The sequence below is a fragment of the Triturus cristatus genome, chromosome 10 (assembly GCF_964204655.1).
Source record: "Triturus cristatus chromosome 10, aTriCri1.1, whole genome shotgun sequence".
NCBI lineage: Eukaryota > Metazoa > Chordata > Amphibia > Caudata > Salamandridae > Triturus > Triturus cristatus.
Window position 1 is genome coordinate 112,019,990 of NC_140593.1, and position 20,000 is coordinate 112,039,989.

The window sequence follows — 20,000 nt, forward strand, 5'->3', positions numbered from 1 at the left end:
ACAACAAATAACCACATTAAAAAATGTCTCACTTCAAAATACATGCAGACCAGGAAGCCCGATTGTGAAGTCACCTCTCGCGCTGGGAAAATAAGGGAGAGGAGATAGATATATATAGTCAACACACCAAGGAACAGACAGAATCCGTTTCGGAAAACCGGGCTGATTTAGTACATTAATTTCTTCTTAAGTTACTTCCAGACGTTTGACAGCAATCACATGGCTCCCGGGTTTAACCCGTTAAGTGCCATTCCACCGGCCGCTTGAGTTACTGGTTTGTTGTTTCCATGGACTTGAAACCGACAACAACACGAAGGGAAAAAAAACAAGCATTGCCCGCACGCGCGCCTCGCGTTTAAAGTTTAAAAAAAAACAAGACAAGCCCGGCGGAGCGTGGCGCGCGCGCGCTTGGGGGCGGGGGAGCAGACCCTTTGAAGTGCTCCCAAAAGGCGGATTGCATGGCGGCACGATGCGCGTGATTGTGCGCGTGCTAGCCATGCAATCCGCTTTTTGGGAGCACTTTTAAAAGCCCCTATAGTCTCGCTTTGCGATCGCTTACGCGATAGCAAGGCGAGACCTAAAAACATTACTCTTTAAATATAATGTATGAAAATGCCTTACATTAGAGCCAGAAATTAAATGTATGTTACCCATCTTCCCCCTATTCTTGTACCCAAGCAGCAATAAATCAGGCTGTAACGAGAGTTAAGGAATTGTGTGTCCTCCTAAAACAGCAGGCCGTCTGAAGTGCCAAACGTAAAAAAAAAAATGCATCCATTTTCTTCTGCATGGAAGGAAAAGTGCAAAAGAAAATTGCTTCGCTTTTATATGCATGGAAGGAAAAGAAAGTCCCTCAACCACCATGCTTTTAGCAAAACCATGGCTTATCCTGGCGAGCATGGTGGCTGCAAAGCGCAAGGACAACTGAGAATTGGGCAGAAAGCTCCAGAGATTGACACCCTGCCCTGGAGGTTAAGGACGTGCATTAGTGTTCATGGTGGGGTAAGATTTATTAACTTTGGCATTTAGGATGAAGGCATTGTGAGCTTTTTATTGTGGCTGCCAGTGGAACAGGAAGCTGCACATTTAATCCTTGGCCTCTGCAGAGTGCACAGAGCAATATTTCCATATTTTCCATTTTAAATCAGAACTACACAGGAAAGTGGGCACACTTTATGCTGACGTATGGAGTTTAGGCACCAGGAGTTCAGGACCGATAATCTTTTTCAATTTTTAAGAAGGCACTATCCACTTTTAATACACTCTGCGGCTTCACTTTTGTGGAACGGAAGTTTGCAGAGGCTGAAAATTACAGTATGCCATACTGCATGACAGCAACAGTCGCCCGCTAAATATGAAATCTCGGTAAAACAAAACATACATGTGGGCACACCACAACAAACAGAATCATAAAGAAACACATATAATGCGAAATAAAGAGTAAGAAAACACATGGATCCTGCCACTTAAAGCAGCAGCAATTAGTCTGTTTGTGAGTATAAATAAGAAAACTGACCACTTACTCAGCATTTGATGGTGGGGAGATATCGTTTTTTAAGAGCTCTCCTCCAGAGAAAGTCCCGGCACTGAAAGCGGCAAGAGACTGGGGGAGTAAGCAGGCTTGTTGATGGATTGGGACAGAGTGAGGTGATGATTGTGGATGCGGGGGTGGGAGGGAGCTTGAGCCTGCAAGCTGCCACCCCTGGAACTCATCTGCCTTCCCCTTCATTTCCTGGAGCCCCCAGCACGGGGGTAAAGTAAAATGCAATACTAGTTCGATATTGCATTTAAAAAGAAACAAGTTTGGCAAAAAAAAAAGAGTTGGACAGCTGCAGAAGACTAAAGAAACGGTCGCAGCCGCCATTGTGAAACTGGTTCGGGTTCCGGTATTGTTAAAGAGCCAGCTGCATTTTTAACCATCAAAGTTTGAGAAAATAGTTGACCGGCTACGCAAAAGTAAACCAAGGGGCGTGGCCGCCATTGTTGAACTGGTTTGGGTTCCGGCATTGTTAAAGAAGCCCGTTGCATTTTTAAATGTACAAGTGTGAAATAAGTGTTGGGCGGCCGCACATTACCGCGCTCTTTATAAAGCATTTAATATTGGAAATATGTATTTGGGCAGCCTCGCAGAAGAAAAAGAAAGGGCGTGGCCGCCATTATAAACAAGCATGGGCCGCACGCGCGCCTCGCGTTTAAAGTTTAAAAAAAAAGACAAGCCCGGCGTAGCGTGGCGCGCGTGCACTTGGGGGCGGGGGAGCGGACCCTTTGAAGTGCTCCCAAAAGGCAGATTGCATGGCGGCACGATGCGCGTGATTGTGCGCGTGCTAGCCATGCAATCCGCTTTTTGGGAGCACTTTTCAAACCCGCTCTCTATAGTCTCGCTTTGCGATCGCTTACGCGATAGCAAGGTCGAGACCTAAAAAACAGGGACCGGTCATAGACATAGAAGTAGGACTACGGTTTGCAGTAACCATCGACATAAAGGTAGGACTATTTGACAGCTGCCATGGACATAGAAAAAGGACTATAATGACAGCTCCCTCCACAGACCGAGATGAAGCATTACAGACGACAAATCAGAGGTCTTTTATTGGCTGTAACCATCAATTCCATTTAAACAGACTTTGCCTCAACATTTGCTATAGTTGGTGACCACCCTTGCCTTGAAATTCCAAGTATGTTTTCGTGTATATATATAAATATATATATATATATTATGACTGTTAACTGTGAACAATAAAGAAAATCGCACAATTGAAGAGGAGTTTGCGCTCTTTTGTTTTCTCCGCAAGGAAGTGAACGAGTGCACTGATATATATATAGCAAATTGGTCATAGCGACGCGCATTATCTGCTGGTGCAAGCGTTGAGATATGACCAGTACCCCAGAGTATTTACAAACAAAAAGAAGGACGCTGCACTCCCGGAAGCTCATATTATCATGCACTTTAATGAGCAAACAGCACTGCACAAATTCCACCAATGTGTTTCAGCCATTGTAGCCTTGTTCATGGTAGTCTGTTTTCAATTACAAGTGCGTGCTGCTGTATTTTAAACTCTCAGGGGCATTCTGGGACTCGTGGTTATTATATTATATTGTTATTTCACCTTGTTGCAATTACTAATCTGAAAACAAGTATTTCACTTTATTTCCTTTTCTTTTTCCTTTCTTGAGGCAACAGAACTGTTGCATTTATAATTCTTACATAAATCCAACTCGCCAACTGCTAAAATTTTGAATAGTTCAATGTGTATGCACCTCTTTCACATTTAGTTATTTCCACATCCATCATTCCATTTGTTGTAGCCTTGATTGGAAAATTAGGAATTGCATGTGCTTTCAAAATTATGGCGTTTCAGAACAATCCCAGTCACTTACTTTTAGCACTTCGCACTGTCATTGAAGTCCCACAAAGAGTTTCCAGACCCTGCTCGCTGATTTTTCATTCAGTTTCAGGGTCGCATCGGTATGAGAGGCATATTTTTTTTTAAATGGACCCGCACTCACTGGAGTGCTTTGACACCCAGTGGAATGTGTGCTCAATGCATTTCATGGGGGTTGAAGGCTGCCCTTCTGCCCCTAACATGGCGTTTTTATTGTCTTGAGATTCTTGTGGTTGTGTCACTTATTTCACAATAAGCACTGTCCCACCCGAACGGAATGCAGCGTTTCCTCTTCGATCTCTTCCCAGCGCTCTGATACCCAATTGAATTCGGGTCAAGTTCGCGCTATATAAAACTCTGCAAAAAAAATAAAAAATATCAAGTCCAGTCGGTAGCAAGCACTTGTTTTGGACTTCTGCGGATGCTGAGGAAATTTCTCCCCCTTTTGCCACTTGAGCACAAGAAGACTGTAGTCCAGGCATTGGTTACCTACAGACTGGACTATGCCAATGTCCTGTACCTGGGCCTCCCTGAGTATTTGCTCAATCGCTTACAGGGGGCTCAGAATGCAGCCGCCAGAGCGTTTCTCTTGCTTAAGCCCAGGACTTATATTTCCCCGCACCTCAAGGCACTACACTGGCTCCCAGTAAAACAAGGCACTACACTGGCTCCCAGTAAAAAAAAAAAAAAAAAAAGAGGATAATTTTAAAGCTCTGGTGCTATTTTTCATGGCCCTTCACAGAAGCGGTGCGGAGAATCTCAGAAGGAGAGTCACGCATTATGTGCCGCCTAGTACCTTGAGGATGTCCACTTTGAGCCTGGCATCTTTCCCCAGGATACGCCGCACCCGATCAGGCAGTCGTTCTTTCAGGTTCCAGGGAGCCCAAGTCTGGAACCTTCTCCCACTAACACTCAGAACTGTGACCGACTTAAACCTGGCTGTTCCATAACTAATCTAGCTCTCCTCTTTTGTAGCTGCAGTTTAATCCTGGTCTACCGCTGTTAGGGGTTGCAGCTGGTTTGATAGTTATTTTAGCACTGGGACACTCTTCCTGAGTAGCTGTGCACTCTACAAATGTTTAATTTATTCATTCATTCATATTTTCAATGGACCGTCTTTCGACATATGCAGGAAATGTAAAAAAGTGGGAGGTCCATACAATAATGATGTGCCATTTAATGGCTGATTCCAGCAACCTAAAATCCTTGCCCCCCACCCACCTGTCCATGCTTGTTCTGAAAGCACAAGGAATTTTTTTGTGATATATATATTTTTTTATTGCCCAACTCTTTATACTTCTGCCTGTGTGATTCAATGTACACCCTTAGGTGTTCTCTAAAGTAATCGCACTAGTTGCATTAGAACCCAGATAGATCACTTCAAATTTTGAAATTTTGCAACATAACATAAAGTTACCTAAAATGATATACATTTAAAAAGATATACTTAGATAAATTTACCAAAAAGTCAATCTAAATAGAAATCACGGAAAGTCCTGGCATGAAATCCGGATATGGAATCATTCCTCTTGGGCCAACTTACAAACATGAAAGATAGTGTATATTCCTTTGGACATGGCAAACAATGCTCCTTTCAATCAGTCAAAAAGACACTATTTTTATTGAAGGTGAAATCGTATATCCTGCAACATTGGTGCACCCTTTAAATAAATTTTTGCCCAGTAGCGATTGCCTTGTTTATCTCTAGCTCACCCTGTAGGTTCCCTGAATTGATCTTTTACCCTGCAGACTAAGTAAATCCAATAAACAAGCACAGCTGGGGATGGTTGTGGAGTTAGAGAGATTCCCATCCCGTAGATTCAATGTAGGTAGGATGACCTGCGGCATTAAAACTATTAACCGTATAGTCCTGGCTGCAGTCAGTTGGAGGTCTGACAGGGTCATGCATGTCCACAATCGTATGGAAGGTGATGCGGAGAAACCTCGGGCTTGGCTTGAGGTCCAGCTCCTGTGGAAAACAATTCTGTGGATCGACCAATTGAATATCCTGTACTCCGTTCCTCTTGGAAGGGTGATTTGTGTCAGAGGATGGATGGTTAACTCAATTACACCAACACCATCCCATCATCTTGGTGACAAGCTCTTGGCCTGGCATCCACTCTTGTGAAAATAACCATGAACATGGGGAAATGTTTCAGTACCAATCTGTCATTCATTGCATGAGTCAATGAGGTGGTGCCACTATATAGAAAGCATCAAAAGATGCTTTCCAACATTTCAACTTATACTGCCAGAGCGCAAGATGGGGGGTCCTCTCAAGAATCCATCATTATAATAAATTGACCAGTGCCCTTGCTAAATCACTAATACCAAAGTTCCAGGTTCAACAAAACAAGAGACACAACTATATGAAGCACATGCCCAGATCACCAAATGTAGTCCACTGCTTTTCTGTTGAACAAAGACTTAAGTTCAACATTTTCTGCACCCTCCACATAGCTTTTTGTAGTCACCCAAAGTACCTTCAGTCAAGAACTTATCATTTGCCAGAAAAACAAAATGAAGTACGAAGGCATAGTATGAAGTCCCTTGGTACATCACTCTGGAACAATCTGTCAAGAGTGAATCTGGGATTTTGGGAATGCTTATGCAGAATGACCAGCTCAGATCATCTCCTTGTTATAGTCTTCTATGAAGGGTGCGGATCCAGGGATCTCCTAGTGCCGAAGGAGGGTCGGCTGGAGGGTACGGTTCTGAACTTTTAAGTTATGGTGTTTACTGAGGGGCGGGAGTAACAGGAGGTCAAGGGGAGTTGACTATCTGTAAGGGTCAAGTAGACGAAAAGTCTGGTCTTGAATCCCATGGAAAGGCCACACAAGTGCAAGCAGGACACAGCGCCCCGTCAATGCCTGGATCCAGGTTGAGGCTGTTATGTATTTATTCGTTTATAAGTTATATAAAGTGCTTTATGATAACAAGTTCATTTCTGAGCGTTAAACGACGTAATAAACAAACAGTTTGAAGACAAGAAAGGGGACGCCAGAAGTAAATTGTTTGGTCGAGGATCTATATTGAGGCCAGTATGGCATGAAGGAAACAGTGATGTTTGATAATTGGCATTATTAATGTAGAAGAGTTCAAGATTAATGGAGAACATGCAAGGAATCAAACATATACGTCACGTGGTACATGATGGTGTTTGCTACGCGTGCATGAGCCATTGACCTGTTTTAGTAGGACTGCAGTTTGTGAACTCCAGGTTGCACAAGAATCTCTGTAGCACATGCATCCATGCAATGAGAAACCGTTTTCGTATGTTAGTATATTAACCTGTGAGCTACATGTTACATGTGAGCTCTGCAGGAAGCACATAAAACCCTACACAGACCTCTGCAGCGTGTGCATTTGCAGCATGAGCTCTCTCCTACGTCAAGCATGATACTCTGGGATCTCTGCAGGAAGTGCCTGAGCCATATAACTTATAATTTGGTAGGTTTGGGACTTATTCAGTAAGACAGAGCAGCGGTTTCGTTACACAGGGGTAGACTTTATCACAAAGCACATTGCGCTCAAGGCTACTGCGTATCTTCAGTGATGAATGGCAGTGATTTGTGCAGACACCATTTGCCACCATGTCACGAAAGTGGGTTTGTGGCAGTAGAATTGTGAGAAATGGATGTTTATATATCTTTTAGAAGATGGTTGTGTAAGACTTTCCTTTATTCAGAACATACTGAACGTTGTTTTAAATAATTCAAAATCTACCTTTTCTTCCCTCCCCCACCCTTCCAATATCGAATTGGACCATGAAACGTTACACGGAAACTGGGACTGGTAGCATTGTATGGAATATAAAGATGCACCTGATGAGTTTAAAAAACGTTCCGAGTGAAAGTAGAACAAAGAAAAATATTATGTCAGCTAGCTTTTTCCCCCAAAGGCTTCACTCTTCGGCCACACACACTCTCCAAACGTCATCGTCCACATTCAGTTCTTAAAGTCGACCAGCTGGACCCCTTCAAGTCAACACCCTATGTCAGTTTCTTGGCTTTGTTGTACAGGGAATCCACAACTTTGCTCATATTGTGTATAGTTTCAAGAGCTGCTTCGTAAGTCTTATCTACTGGCGGTTCGTCAAAAATGATCAGGACTCCCTCCCCTTGGTCAAGGATACCATGAAACTTTTTGTCCAGGATCATCTGCGATAATTTTCTTTCTACATCAGGCTTTGACAGCTTGATCAAACTTGATATGTGTGCAATCTGAACTCTGGAGAAGGGCTCGATAACTCGGATGAGATTCTATTCCAATAAATTATCGTAGAGTTTGGCCAAGTGTGTGTTGATGATAGGATCATCCCGGAGTTCCCCTTTGTAATCTGTCAGTGCCTTCTCAAAATCCGCCAGCGATCGGTTCTTACTCGCCTGCGCCACAAACTTTAATGCTTCTGTCTGTCTTCCAGCATACCGGAGGGCAAGCTTTCCACTCACCAACATCTGCACATCCTCTGGGGTGTTGAGCATGATTTTACACAGAAGCATGTACTTGAGCGCAGTGATGGCTTTTGGATTTTCAATGGAATCATAACCCTCAAAGGCTTCATAGAAATAGGAGTAGGCTGTCTTCCAGTCTCTCTCTTCTGCAGCATGAACGATACCTGACTGCATGTCAAGTGCTGCCTGAAGTTTGGGCGGGCAGTAAATGGCATTGGCGGTGGTTCTTGCAGATGTTAAGGCGGCTCTTGCTTTTGGCAGATTGCTCAGGGCATGGTACGTCTTACTCTCTAGAAGCTGCACTTCCACCAGCAGGGCCTTATCGTCCATCTTCTTCAGCTCCCGCAGAAGCTGAGAACCAAGGTGCAATGCCTCCTGATATCGCTTTGTGTCGAAGTATAAAGATACAAGCCGTGCCTCTAATGCCTGGCGGAGAAAGGATCGCTTCTCTGATTTGGCCCACTCAATGCACTCTAAACACAACTCGACCTCTTGTCCTGTGGCTGCTTCCATGTCCAACAAGAGGTCAAGCAAAGACCTGACAAGCCGGGCAGCTTTTGCTTTACTGATGGAGTTCAGGAAAGGTCGGACATACTTCAGGAGACCCCCGAGCTCTGCAGCCTGCCCAGTTTTGGCCAAGAGTCGCCTATCTCCAGTATGCTCTGCTCTTTGACACGCACCGCTTCTTCATCACTGTCCTGGATATCTCGCTTTACGATAGAATGCAGGATGTCGCTGAAACTCCACTGCCGCCACTGTCGCCATCTTCCACTCAACTCAGCATCAGCCTCCGCACAGTCATGCGACCGGAAATGCGTGCCGGAAGTACCGACGCCGACTTGTCAAGCGCGGCGCGCTGGGAATCGTAGTCCAGCAGCAATGTAAGGGTGCACAAAGGTCTGAAACAATTAGACCGCCCAATCTACGGCATCTCTCGTGGTCGGCATGCTTAGGGTGTTTATCCTCATTCCTCCCACAAGGGTGGAAATCAGAAACTTTGTGCTTTGCTCACACACAAGTTGGTCGCTAACACTTTTTAGGTCTCGCCTGGAGGGGCATTAAGCTTAGGGTGACCAGATTCTCAAAACAACAACCATTTGCAATGCAATAGGTCTCGCATTTGCGAGAGTTTAAGCTATGGGCATTGTTAAATGCCTTTTATTTATGTTTTAAAAATCAACACATAAATAAAAGGCATTGTCATTTACAATGCCAATAGCTCAAACTCTCGTAAATGCGAGACCTATTGCATTGCAAATGCTTGTTTTTTTAAGGCAGGTGACTACACAAAACGGACGCTGTTTACACTGTGGCTAACCAGGCCCTGATCTTTGATGTACTTTTATACATCTGGAAATAGTTCGACGATATTACATTAGAATGTATAGATTGCACAAGGGGTGGAGGGGGGGCTTACAAAACGAAAGCACCATTACGTCATAGGTATTTGCATTTTACTTTTCACCATCTTTATTCGTAGAACTTCGGTTGTCCTATGGTATCTATATGTTTCTCATTTAAGCCTGCTCCGTTTTTACGTTCTGGAAGTTGTAGCTGTGAAATTCCTGTTAAAAAGCTGTGAATTACATACTTTGCATGAGGGGGGGGGGGGGGGGGGGGAGTCGGGTGCGGGTATTTTTCAATTATTCCGAATAGTGAGTACCTCTACAACTGCAGTCCTAGTGCAGGCACTGTACAAGTACCAGAAGGCAAAGAGCAGAACAATGCTTCGTTCACCCACATTGAACAACCTGCGCTCCATTTTGTGTAAATTCATTACTAAATATTATTAAGGCATGACGTTTGCAGTCGTCTACTTGATTTTACAGTCCGGTGCAATCGAATATTTTACTGCAACAGATTCAGTTGAAGTGAACCAAGACTGTAACTCCCAGAATGCATCAGCAAGTTAAAGTCCAAAGCAGTACCCATGATATACCCCTGGCGACGTGGAATCACAAGCAAACAGTAATTTAAAAAAATAATCGGACATGAGCCTGAACGCGATGCAAAGGTGCTGTGTACATACAACAAATAACCACATTAAAAAATGTCTCACTTCAAAATACATGCAGACCAGGAAGCCCGATTGTGAAGTCACCTCTCGCGCTGGGAAAATAAGGGAGAGGAGATAGATATATAGTCAACTCACCAAGGAACAGACAGAATCCGTTTCGGAAAACCGGGCTGATTTAGTTCATGAATTTCTTCTTAAGTTACTTCCAGACGTTTGACAGCAATCACATGGCTCCAGGGTTTAACCCGTTAAGTGCCATTCCACCGGCAGCTTGAGTTACTGGTTTGTTGTTTCCATGGACTTGAAACCGACAACAACACGAAGGAAAAAAAAAAAGCAGTGGCCGCACGCGCGCCTCGCGTTCAAAGTTTCGCGTGTTTGGGGGCGGGGGAGCGGACCTTTTGAAGTGCTCCCAAAAGGCGGATTGCATGGCGGCACGATGCGCGTGATTGTGCGCGTGCTAGCCATGCAATCCGCTTTTTGGGAGCACTTTTAAAAGCCCCTATAGTTTTGCTTCGCGATCGCTTACGCGATAGCAAGGCGAGACCTAAAAACATTACTCTTTAAATATAATGTATGAAAATGCCTTACATTAGAGCCAGAAATTAAATGTATGTTACCCATCTTCCCCCTATTCTTGTACCCAAGCAGCAATAAATCAGGCTGTAAGGAGAGTTAAGGAATTGTGTGTCCTCCTAAAACAGCAGGCCGCCTGAAGTGCCAAACATAAAAAAAAAAAAAATGCATCCATTTTCTTCTGCATGGAAAAAAGTGCAAAAGAAAATTGCTTCGCTTTTATATGCATGGAACGAAAAGAAAGTCCCTCAACCACAATGCTTTTAGCAAAACCATGGCTTATCCTGGCGAGCATGGTGGCTGCAAAGCGCTAGGACAACTGAGAATTGGGCAGAAAGCTCCAGAGATTGACACCCTGCCCTGGAGGTTAAGGACGTGCATTAGTGTTCATGGTGGGGTAAGATTCAATAACTTTGGCATTTAGGATGAGAGGAAGTCCGGCTCTTATGCATTTTCCTCTGTTACGACCTGAAGTGTCCCTTGAAATAATCAAAAGTCTGAAGTCAGGTCCCAGTTGACCCTTGCCCAGCAAAACTGTTTGCCGCGATGACCACGACACAATAAATCCTGTGGCAAATAAGGTATTTAGGGGCATAGTAGCAAGCTGGCGATTAAAAATTATCGCCGCTTTAGCGTCCGTTTTCGGATGAAAAGCGGCGATAATTTTATCGCTTAATCAGCAAGGTCACGCTAACGCGTGATTCCTTGCTTTAGCCCCTTTCCCATAACGCCCACCTTTGCATCTCTAATGAGATGCAAAGTGGGCGTTCCATCCCAAAATAACTGGAGAAATGTCGCTAACAGGCATAGCGATAAGAAAAGTAGCGCTAACCACAGTTAACGATACTTTCCTTATGCCTGCTTTCACCCTGATTTAGCCATTATATCCAATGTAAGGTGGATATAATGGCTAAGTATGCCTTGCCTTATCAGCAAACTAACGGCAAAATGTGTGATTATATCGCTGGATTTCCAGCGATAATCTCACTTTTGGCTGTTAGCGTGAGGAGTTTTATCGCTTTTGAGATAAGCGTTGCTGATAGCATGCTATCTCAGCGATAAAATTCCACGATAGTCGGCGATAATTATCCTAGCGCTAAGTGTGCTTAGCGATAATTATCGCCGGCCCTTGCTGATATGCCCCTTAATTCTTCTCTAACTGCCGGCCATGTGCCTGCTATTTGGAAATGTGCTAAAATTCTCCCGCTGCTAAAGAGGCCCTCTGTTGACCCCACAGTGTCCGCAAACTACAGACCCATCTCACTGTTGCCATTTTTCTCCAATGCTTTGGAGAAATATGTCAATGCAGTGATCTCAGACTATGGCGAAAAAAATCATCTTCTGCACTTTAACCAGTCTGATTCAGAGCCAACAATAGTACAGAGACTGGTGGCATGTTACCTTCTATCGCTGCGCAAAACTGTTAAAAATCTGGCATTATTATGAATGATACTCTCTCGATGAGATCTCGGGAGAGGAGTTGGCCTAACGGCTAGGGTGCTCGACTGCGGACCGGGGGAACTGTGTTCGAGTTTCGGTAATGGCACATCCTGTGATTCTGGGCAAATCACTTAATCTCCCTGTGCCTAACAAAAAATGAATGTGCGTCCTCATGTAACGTAACTGGTGCTATGTACAGCGCTCTGATACCCAATTGAATTTGGGTCAAGTTCGCGCTATATAAATATCAAGTCCAGTCGGTAGCAAGCACTTGTTTTGGACTTCTGCGGATGCTGAGGAAATTTCTCCCCCTTTTGCCACTTGAGCACAAGAAGACTGTAGTCCAGGCACTGGTTACCTACAGACTGGACTATGCCAATGTCCTCTACCTGGGCCTCCCTGAGTATTTGCTCAACCGCTTACAGGTGGTTCAGAATGCAGCCGCCAGAGCGTTTCTCTTGCTTAAGCCCAATACTTATATTTCCCCGCACCTCAAGGCACTACACTGGCTCCCAGTAAAACAAGGCACTACACTGGCTCCCAGTAAAAAAAAAAAAAAGAGGATAATTTTAAAGCTCTGGTGCTATTTTTCATGGCCCTTCACAGTAGCGGTGCGGAGAATCTCAGAAGGAGAGTCACACATTATGTGCCGCCTAGAACCTTGAGGATGTCCACTTTGAGCCTGGCATCTTTCCCCAGGATACGCCGCACCCGATCAGGCAGTCGTTCTTTCAGGTTCCAGGGAGCCCAAGTCTGGAACCTTCTCCCACTAACACTCAGAACTGTGACCGACTTAAACCTGGCTGTTCCATAACTAATCTAGCTCTCCTCTTTTCTAGCTGCAGTTTAATCCTGGTCTCCCGCTGTTAGGGATTGCAGCTGGTTTGATAGTTATTTTAGCACTGGGACACTCTTCCTGAGTAGCTGTGCACTCTACAAATGTTTAATTTATTCATTCATTCATATTTTCAATGGACCGTCTTTCGACATATGCGGGAAAGTAAAAAAATGGGAGGTCCATACAATAATGATGTGCCATTTAATGGCCGATTCCAGCAACCTAAAATCCTTGCCCCCCACCCACCTGCCCATGCTTGTTCTGAAAGCACAAGGAAATTTTGTGATATATATTTTTTTTTTATTGCCCAACTTTTTATACTTCTGCCTGTGTGATTTAATGTACACCCTTAGGTGTTCTCTAAAGTAATCGCACTAGTTGCATTAGAACCCAGATAGATCACTTCAAATTTCGAAATTTCGCAACATAACATAAAGTTACCTAAAATGATATACATTTATCACGGAAAGTCCTGGCATGAAATCCGGATATGGAATCATTCCTCTTGGGCCAACTTACAAACATGAAAGATAGTGTATATTCCTTTGGACATGGCAAACAATGCTCCTTTCAATCAGTCAAAAAGACACTATTTTTATTGAAGGTGAAATCGTATATCCTGCTTCAGAAAATTAACACGGAAACAAGATTATGCCTTGATGCTCGTGGTCTGATCTCAACGTAGATAATTGTTTTTTATTTTGAATTCATTAAAGCTAAACATTGGTGCACCCTTTAAATAAATTTTTGCCCAGTAGCGATTGCCTTGTTTATCTCTAGCTCACCCTGTAGGTTCCCTGAATTGATCTTTTACCCTGCAGACTAAGTAAATCCAATAAACAAGCACAGCTGGGGATGGTTGTGGAGTTAGAGAGATTCCCATCCCGTAGATTCAATGTAGGTATTAAAACTATTGACCGTATAGTCCTGGCTGCAGTCAGTTGGAGGTCTGACAGGGTCATGCATGTCCACAATCGTATGGAAGGTGATGCGGAGAAACCTCAGGCTTGGCTCGAGGTCCAGCTCCTGTGGAAAACAATTCTGTGGATCAACCAATTGAATATCCTGTACTCCGTTCCTCTTAGAAGGGTGATTTGTGTCAGAGGATGGATGGTTAACTCAATTACACCAACACCATCCCATCATCTTGGTGGCAAGCTCTTGGCCTGGCATCCACTCGTGAAAATAATGAACATGGGGAAATTTTTCAGTACCAATCTGTCCTTCATTGCATGAGTCAATGAGGTGGTACCACTATATAGAAAGCATCAAAAGATGCTTTCCAACATTTCAACTTATACTGCCAGAGCGCAAGATGGGGGGTCCTCTCAAGAATCCATCATTATAATAAATTGACCAGTGCCCTTGCTAAATCACTAATACCAAAGTTCCAGGTTCAACAAAACAAGAGACACAACTATATGAAGCACGTGCCCAGATCACCAAATGTAGTCCACTGCTTTTCTGTTGAACAAAGACTTAAGTTCAACATTTTCTGCACCCTCCACATAGCTTTTTGTAGTCACCCAAAGTACCTTCAGTCAAGAACTTATCATTTGCCAGAAGAACAAAATGAAGTACGAAGGCATAGTATGAAGTCCCTTGATACATCACTCAGAACGAAAGTCTCCAATGTAGACTATGTGGATATCACAACGAAACTCTAACTCACTTGTTTTGTGTGTGCCCAGCGCTAATGACACTTAGAAGGAAATACCTACGTGCTATTTGTCTCAATTTGAACATAAAAACATGCCGGCAAGCGATAATAAATTGGTTGAGTGGCTCCTCTCCCATCCTTGCTTGCCGGGGACTCAAATTTATGACAGAAGCTAAAAAACTACTCCTGGGCAAATGAGCAGCCCTACACCACAACTAAAGAGGAATTCAGTGATAAGGCTGGACGTTCCACCACGTGATTACATCTTAAAACGTGTTAGACCAAGAACTCAAAAACAATAAGTATATTCTTCCGGGGACTTTGTGACATGGTTTTTAAAAAAAAAAATATATATATATATATATATATATATATATATATATATATACTAAAATTAAAACAAAGACAAGACAAAATAAATAATTTATGTACGCAAGTTTTATAATTGTTTTTATATTAAATGTGGATTGTAATAATTTTTATTAATTATGCAATAAAATTGAATTGAGTATTCGTGTATAAGTTATATAAAGTGCTTTATGATAACAAGTTCATTTCTGAGCGTTAAACGACGTAATAAACAGTTTGAAGACAAGAAAGGGGACGCTAGAAGTAAATTGTTTTGTCGAGGATCTACATTGAGGCCAGTATGGCATGAAGGAAACAGTGATGTTTGATAATTGGCATTATTTTTTTTGAAAGACCTTTATTCAGAGATACAAGTACACAGCTGACAGCCTACAACCCTGCGGGCCGGCCACGGAGGATATACCTTATATGTCGCTAAATCACACAGCCCTGTGCCGTCAACCCGGGGGTACGGCGGCATTAATGGATGCAATTGAACCAAGTTTAAAAGAAGGATATTGCAGGTCTCAATTTCTCTTAAAAGAACTATACAGCAAAGGCATGGTGCCTCAACAGGCATAAAGGTGTGGAACAATCAAACCCCCCCCCCCCCCCCCCCCTAACTACCGGTCAACACTGTGCGTACCGTATGCCTTCCACGTCCCGGAGCTGCGGCCTCCACTTTTCTCTCCCAGCATTCAGAGCAACAGATAATTGGCATTATTAATGTAGAAGAGTTCAAGATTAATGGAGAACATGCAAGGAATCAAACATACACGTCACATGGTACATGATGGCGTTTGCTACGCGTGCATTGACCTGTTTCAGTAGGACTGCAGTCTGTGAACTCCAGGTTGCACAAGAATCTCTGTAACACATGCATCCATGCAATGAGAAACCGTTTTCGTATGTTAGTATATTAACCTGTGAGCTACATATTACATGTGAGCTCTGCAGGAAGCACATAAAACCCTACACAGACCTCTGCAGCATGTGCATTTGCAGCATGAGCTCTCTCCTACGTCAAGCATGATACTCTGGGATCTCTGCAGGAAGTGCCTGAGCCATATAACTTATAATTTGGTAGGTTTGGGACTGATTCAGTAAGACAGAGCAGCGGTTTCGTTACACAGGGGTGGACTATATCACAAAGCACATTGCGCTCAAGGCTACTGCGCATCTTCAGTGATGAATGGCAGTGATTTGTGCAGACACCATTTGCCACCATGTCACGAAAGTGGGTTTGTGGCAGTAGAATTGTGAGAAATGGATGTTTATATATCTTTTAGAAGATGGTTGTGTAAGTCTTTCCTTTATTCAGAACATACTGAACGTTGTTTTAAATAATTCAAAATCTACCTTTTCTTCCCTCCCCCACCCTTCCAATCTCAAATTGGACCATGAAAAGTTACACGGAGACTGGGACTGGTAGCATTGTATGGAATATAAAGATGCACCTGATGAGTTTAAAAATCTTTCCGAGTGAAAGTGGAACAAAGAAAAATATTATGTCAGCTAGCTTTTTCCCCCAAAGGCTTCACTCTTCGGCCACACACACTCTCCAAACGTCATCGTCCACATTCAGTTCTTAAAGTCGACCAGCTGGACCCCTTCAAGTCAACACCCTATATCAGTTTCTTGGCTTTGTTGTACAGGGAATCCACAACTTTGCTCATATTGTGTATAGTTTCAAGAGCTGCTTCGTAAGTCTTATCTACTGGCAGTTCGTCAAAAATGATCAGGACTCCCTCCCCTTGGTCAAGGATACCATGAAACTTTTTGTCCAGGGTCATCTGCGATAATTTTCTTTCTACATCAGGCTTTGACAGCTTGATCAAACTTGATATGTGTGCAATCTGAACTCTGGAGAAGGGCTCGATAACTCGGATGAGATTCTGTTCCAATAAATGATCGTAGAGTTTGGCCAAGTGTGTGTTGATGATAGGATCATCCCGGAGTTCCCCTTTGTAATCTGTCAGTGCCTTCTCAAAATCCGCCAGCGATCGGTTCTTACTCGCCTGCGCCACAAACTTTAATGCTTCTGTCTGTCTTCCAGCATACCGGAGGGCGAGCTTCCCACTCACCAACGTCTGCACATCCTCTGGGGTGTTGAGCATGATTTTACACAGAAGCATGTACTTGAGCGCAGTGACGGCTTTTGGATTTTCAATGGAATCATAACCCTCAAAGGCTTCATAGAAATAGGAGTAGGCTGTCTTCCAGTCTTTCTCTTCTGCAGCATGAATGATACCTGACTGCATGTCAAGTGCTGCCTGAAGTTTGGGCGGGCAGTAAATGGCATTGGCGGTGGTTCTTGCAGATGTTAAGGCGGCTCTTGCTTTTGGCAGATTGCTCAGGGCATGGTACGTCTTACTCTCTAGAAGCTGCACTTCCACCAGCAGGGCCTTATCGTCCATCTTCTTCAGCTCCCGCAGAAGCTGAGAACCAAGGTGCAATGCCTCCTGATATCGCTTTGTGTCGAAGTATAAAGATACAAGCCGTGCCTCTAATGCCTGGCGGAGAAAGGATCGCTTCTCTGATTTGGCCCACTCAATGCACTCTAAACACAACTCGACCTCTTGTCCAGTGGCTGCTTCCATGCCCAACAAGAGGTCAAGCAAAGACCTGACAAGCCGGGCAGCTTTTGCTTTACTGATGGAGTTCAGGAAAGGTCGGACATACTTCAGGAGACCCACGAGCTCTGCAGCCTGCCCAGTTTTGGCCAAGAGTCCCCCTACCTCCAGTATGCTCTGCTCTTTGACACGCACCGCTTCTTCATCACTGTCCTGGATATCTCGCTTTACGATAGAATGCAGGATGTCGATGCTCGCGTCCCGGTCCGTGCTGACTAGGGTCTGCGCCCGCTGAAACTCCACTGCCGCCGCGGTCGCCATCTTTCACTCAACTCAGCATCAGCTTCTGCACAGTCATGCGACCGGAAATACGTGCCGGAAGTACAGATGCCGGCTTGTCAAGCGCGGCGCGCTGGGAATCGTAGTCCAGCAGCAATGTAAGGGTGCATAAAGGTCTGAAACAATTAGACCGCCCAACCTACGGCATCTCTCGTGGTCGGCATGCTTAGGGTGTTTATCCTCATTCCTCCCACAAGGGTGGAAATCACAAACTTTGTGCTTTTCTCACACACAAGTTGGTCGCTAACACTTTTTAGGTCTCGCCTGGAGGGGCATTAAGCTTAGGGTGACCAGATTCTCAAAACAACAAGCATTTGCAATGCAACGGTCTCGGCATTGTTAACGTTAGAGCTATTGGCATTGCTCATGACATTATTTTTGTTTATGTTTTTGTTTTTAAAACATTTAAAGAAACGGCATTGTTATTTACAATGTCAATAGCTTAATCACTCTCAAAAGCGAGATTTATAAAGCGAGCATTATTTGGGAAGTTTGGCAAATCCATAATTATGAGGAAAACGCTGCAGCATCGCAAAATGCCAGTGGCCCAGACTAATATGCATGATTAGTATTTGGATTCCATGCCCATTCCTTCTTTGTCCTCTCTGCTGAAACTGCTGTCTGAAGTGTCAAATTTTATTAATACTAAACAAAAATCGCACTACCGTGCCAGGGCCAGACTTGGCGTTGACAATGATTGTTTGAAAAGGGAACTTTGAAAGGATACGAACTTGACCAATTCTGGTTTCAAAATATAAGAGAACACTGTAGAGGCATGCGTCTACCGACTGTTATATATAATTTGGGATATATTTCTGAATCTGTCGAGTTCAGCCACTGCATGATTATATTGTTGGCTCTTTTTGAAACTCAGGAGCAGTAACATTGTCGTGGTGTCACTAGGGCTTCAAGTGGATGCTTTTTCAATATTATATACAAGCCACAGTTACTGCTAATTTATCTTATGCAACTAACAACGATTGACAAAGCCAATAGTCCTAACTTGTTGTAGGTATCATGTTACTTGTTGTATCATTATGCCTGGATGCAATGACAAAAGAGACAGCAAAATACAAGTCGTATAGACCCCGCGCAACACCGCCCCCCACCCCCACCCATTTTTTTTTATCCCACTTAAAGCCCTGGGTAGGATACTCAACAACAGGGCCGAACTGGAACCTCAAAGTAGGCCTGGCAATTATGTCGGACCAGCTGGAGGGTCATGGGGGAGGTTAACTGTGAAGCACTTCTGCTACAGGAAACGCCCGATGCCCGGGCAAGCCAGCCCGGCCCTGCTCAACAACCCCGTTCTCTCCCGCATTTACCTGTGATCAGGCGCGCAACACCCATTGAACTCAAAGGGCTTCAGCCCCCCCGTCGTGTGTGGCAGCCCGGGATGAAACCGCTTCCCGGGCAGACACAAAGCCGCGCCCGAGCACTTCACAGGTCTTTAAAAAGACCATTTGCATGTTAATGAGGCCTCGCTGTTGGTTCACCCCTTCTAAGAACCCCCGCAGCTCCACTCTGCCTAGATTCAGCCCCCCACCCCCGAAATCAGCGCCACTCTGCCTACTGTTTAAAGATTCAGCCCCCCCCCGAAATTTTCGCTTAGCCCCCCCCCGAACATTAACTAGCAAGTGATTTCGCTGGTCGCTTTTTCACAAGCTCTGAACTTTGGCAGTGATGTTTCCCCTTGATAGAGAAGTTTCAGTTTCTGTATTTGGATTCCATGCCCATTCCTTCTTTGTCCTCTCTGCTCAAACTGCTGTCTGAAGTGTCAAATTTTATTAATACTAAACAAAAATCGCACAACCGTGCCAGGGCCAGACTTGGCGTTGATAATGATTGTTTGAAAAGGGAACTTTGAAAGGATACGAACTTGACCAATTCTGGTTTCAAAATATAAGAGAACACTGTAGAGGCATGCGTCTACCGACTGTTATATATAATTTGGGATATATTTCTTAATCTGTCGAGTTCAGCCACTGCATGATTATATTGTTGTCTCTTTTTGAAACTCAGGAGCAGTAACATTGTCGTGGTGTCACTAGGGCTTCAAGTGGATGCTTTTTCAATATTATATACAAGCCACAGTTACTGCTAATTTATCTTATGCAACTAACAACGATTGACAAAGCCAATAGTCCTAACTTGTTGTAGGTATCATGTTACTTGTTGTATCATTATGCCTGGATGCAATGACAAAAGAGACAGCAAAATACAAGTCGTATAGACCCCGCGCAACACCGCCCCCCACCCCCACCCATTTTTTTTTATCCCACTTAAAGCCCTGGGTAGGATACTCAACAACAGGGCCGAACTGGACCCCCAAAGTAGGCCTGGCAATTATGTCGGACCAGCTGGAGGGTCAT

The 20,000-nt window shown here is 44.0% G+C and overlaps 1 protein-coding gene and 2 pseudogenes across 4 annotated transcripts in view; 1 reads left to right on the forward strand and 2 right to left on the reverse strand.

Annotated features, from left to right (window-relative positions):
• RBMS3 (RNA binding motif single stranded interacting protein 3) overlaps positions 1-20,000 on the forward strand; it is a 1,484,785-nt gene that overhangs the window by 1,248,757 nt on the left and 216,028 nt on the right. The gene's annotated exons all lie outside the window — the stretch shown is intronic.
• Positions 7,272-9,599, reverse strand: LOC146788976 (26S proteasome non-ATPase regulatory subunit 11 pseudogene; annotated as a pseudogene).
• Positions 15,055-17,658, reverse strand: LOC146788977 (26S proteasome non-ATPase regulatory subunit 11 pseudogene; annotated as a pseudogene). The gene has a single exon (XR_014970010.1). The product of XR_014970010.1 is annotated as a 26S proteasome non-ATPase regulatory subunit 11 pseudogene (transcript).